Below are 3,927 nucleotides of genomic sequence, written 5' to 3' on the forward strand. Positions count from 1 at the left end.
TCTATGAGTTTTACAATGACCAAGAAACTAATGAAAATTTTTTTAAGGAAGAAGATCATTGACACGGAGAAATAGAATAGAAGAATAAAATCGAAGAAGACGAACCTTGATATTCACGGCTGCGATGACGACGCTCCCTGCTGCAACGGAGAAGGGGACGCTCCTGTGAAGATGGCACACTCCCATGAAGATGGCGATGGTGTTCTCTTTGGTAGGGGCGTCTTAGGCGCGCGACGAACCGACGATTCCTGCGGTAACCTTGAGGGTGAGATGAGGAAGTAATGAGAAGGAGGAGCGCGACGGTGGACAGGTGTAGGGGGCAACAAACGATGGAGGAGAGGTGGACTGGAGAGGTTGGAGTTCTTCGAAGAAGAGATGAAGTGAATCCGTGAGTGAAACTAAGAGTGAGTGAGGCGGCTTAGGGTTACAAAGGCCAGAGAGAAACAAACTAATACATATATATATATATATATATATATAAATAAAGGGCATTTAAGTAATTTCCTGTAACGGAAATTATACGGGTCTCTACGGGGCCGGGATTTTCATCCCTGTCTCCGCCCCGTTTATTATATGGGTCCCCATCCCTTGTCCCTGCAGGGAGAAAATGGTCTCCAAACCTGTTCTCTGGCGGCTAAATCTCCACGGATACTCACTCCGTTGAAAAAAATTGCCATGCTTAGACGTAAATAAATTTAGTTGTTTTGTGTTAACCGAAAAAAAAAAGTTGTTTTGTTAAAAGATGTAGAATTATTTAAATAATTTATTCAATACTAAAAATTAAATATTTTAATAAGTTATTTTTTTGAGTTAACTTAAAAAAGTGATTTTAATAATTATAAAATTTGATTTTAATTTAATAAAACAATATTACATAGTTATGAACTTCTTTTTTTTTTCATAAATTTGTGAAAAATGATTTAAACATTATATTTATTAGAACGTTTGAAGAGTTGGATAGAATTATAGAACATATTGACTGCCAAAAAGCCATCAATATCATTGTATATAACTGACAAGTCAGTTAATTTCTTTTTTTTACATATTGTTCAAAATGCACTAATAAAATTACGGCACATTAATTATTACAAAAAATGTAACTAATAATTATATACTTTCTTGAATAGTTTTCATCAAAATTATTCACTAACATTTATCATATGTATTAAACTTATTAATTGAAATTTTTTTATATTTAAAATAAAGACTATTAATTTTTTATTAATAAAAATTTTAATAAGACATGCTAACTAAACTCTTGCATTCCATATTTATAGCCATCCAATTTAAAAGAAATGAAGCAAATAAAAACAATTTTATGTAATGAAAGAGTTTAAATAATGGTTAACTTTTCAGTTTTTAATGCAAGTCAATATTTTAATTTCCATTTTCCATCTTTTAAAAAGAAGGATTTTGTTATGTGTGTCTTAAGGACATTATTTAAGCATATCAAAAAAGAAAAGAAGTAATATATTCTATAAAAATTAGGGCACAGAATAACAAAATTCTAAAAAGAAAAGAAACAATATATTTCATATTTTTTTTAAATAAGAATTGTTACTCATATACACGACTGTTAGATAATTTTTTTTTCTAAAGTTAGGAGTGAGACTCAAATTCAAAATTTTTAAATAAGAATAAAAAAATTATGTTATTTAAATTATATTTTATTAGTCACAATTATTAAATAATTATATGTATAAAATTTATATAACTAATGTGAAGAAATTTTTTTTACATACTAAATTTTCAATGGACATTTAATATTACAAAAAATTGGGCTGACTCATTATTATAAAACACTAGAAGAATAAGTCATGTTTCAAAAAAAAAACTCATAAAATTGTGAGGCTATTTTCTAATTATTAATAACAAAAGTGATGATTCGCACCATATTTAGTGGTCAAAACTGAAAATAAATATAAACTAAAATTACTGACAAATTTGTGTCAGAATTTGTCAAAAAGTACGAGCCATTCCAAATGCCTCTTTTGCACAGGGGTAAGCTGAAATTCACCCTTCCTAAAATTTCCATCTTATCGACACAGACAAAAATAAGCAGCTACATGTTTTGGCTTCGAAGGCTGATGTATATGGTGGTCTTTATTTTATTTAATTTTTTGGAGTTAACTGTTATAGGCATATGTCAAAGACGTAGCAATGTAGCATAGCTGGGGGGAGATCCAATTAAAAATAACATGTAAATGCATTAACACTAATTTAAAAAAATTACATTGATTTTGGATTATTTATTAAATTTGAGAATATTAAAACACATTCATCAAACTAAAATTAATTTATTTACAAATTAAATTTTCCATTTATTTATCTATCATTTCATTTATTTATTTACTTATTCATTTCTTAATAATTTTTCATATCATCATAATCATTATTATTATTCTATCAATGTCACTATCTACTGCTATTATAATTGTTACTATAATTGTTGTGGTGGTCATTATTGTTATTATTATTATTGATTAATTGTGAACAAGTTATATTTAATTAATAATAATAATAATAATAATAATTGTTAATTTTGAACGTTTTTTAAATTATTTTGTAAATGCATTCTTTATTTAATTTGAAAAAGTAAATATTATTTAAGTTATATTCATTTACATAATTTTCTCTAGGTAATCATTTTTCAATAGATGTATTAAGAATATAGTTGAATTAATTAAATTTCAATTTTTTTTTATGTATAATTAGACTCTTAAATCTAAACTTTATAAAAGATTAATTTTTTTATAAATTGAAAATTTTTCTTATTTTTTATTAAAAAATTGATAATAAATCTTTTTTATTTTTAAATATTTTCATTGTGTGCGTGTCTTTTATGATTAGTTATTTTGATTTCAAAAAGTATTCTATCTCCTATTTTTCTTTTTTTATTATAGTCACAACATGTTGTGATACTTACATTTGGTTTAATTTTATAATAGTAGTTCTAATATTTTAAATATATTTTAATTTTAGTTATCAGAATAATTAAATTTAATATAGTAGAATAATTAAATATATAATAAATAAATAAATAATGTAAATTTTATAATAATATAATAAAAAAATTTTAAAAATTAAATAATATTTTTATACACTAACTAATTTTTTTTATATACATTGCATAATTCTTGTGACTTGTGGGACTCGCTAAAAAAAAAAAGACTCCGTTTAATGTAGCTCAACCATGACACATATAGCGGCCGGAGAAAATGGCTTTTTAAACTTGCATATGAGGACAAGCTGACAACTAAAAAACTTGTTAAAAGAAAAAAAAGGTTGCATGTCTACATGCTCCGCCCAAACTTCATGTCCATGTGTGTTTCATCTGTCAAATCTGGATCTTGTATATTTTTTATTATATCTAAATGATTAAAGTTATTGGAATATCATATTTTAAAAAGAGCACAGGTATATGTGAACATCTTTCCTACTGTATAATTATGTTTGAGAATATTTAAGAGGTTTTTCTATGATTTTTGTCTTTTAAAGCCCTTAATTTCTATTTAAATATATAAACTTTAGAAAAGGATTGATGGAGGTGTTCGCGTGGCCTAATGGATAAGGCGCTCGCCTCCGGAGCGGGAGACTGTGGGTTCGAGTCCCACCGTGAACGTCTTTTTATTAGAAGTGCTTCTTCTCATATCAAGACGAAGCCATGGCAAATTAAGCAAAATTCACCTAATAATTATTTATATGGTTACTTTTTATTACGAATTATGTTACATTTTCCACTTTTATTCTAGGTGAACTCAACTATCTTTTTAACTACTTATAATTAAAGTTTTGAAACAAAAAATAGTGTGTATCAAGTTATCAACACTTTATATGTAATATATAACACAACATATTAACGTACGTATTTAAGAACAGCCTAAAGTAGAGTTGTAGCATTTGAACTCTGATCTAAGAAGAGTTGAA

The 3,927-nt window shown here is 26.5% G+C and overlaps 1 non-coding gene across 1 annotated transcript; it reads left to right on the forward strand.

Moving 5' to 3' along the window:
* The first annotated feature begins 3,549 nt into the window (after window positions 1-3,549).
* TRNAR-CCG (transfer RNA arginine (anticodon CCG)) lies at window positions 3,550-3,622 on the forward strand. Its single transcript has one exon. It is a non-coding gene; the product is annotated as a tRNA-Arg (tRNA).
* Window positions 3,623-3,927: the final 305 nt, after the last annotated feature.

The sequence above is a fragment of the Arachis ipaensis genome, chromosome B9, assembly GCF_059453495.1.
Source record: "Arachis ipaensis isolate K30076 ecotype BB chromosome B9, ASM5945349v1, whole genome shotgun sequence".
NCBI classification, from domain to species: domain Eukaryota; kingdom Viridiplantae; phylum Streptophyta; class Magnoliopsida; order Fabales; family Fabaceae; genus Arachis; species Arachis ipaensis.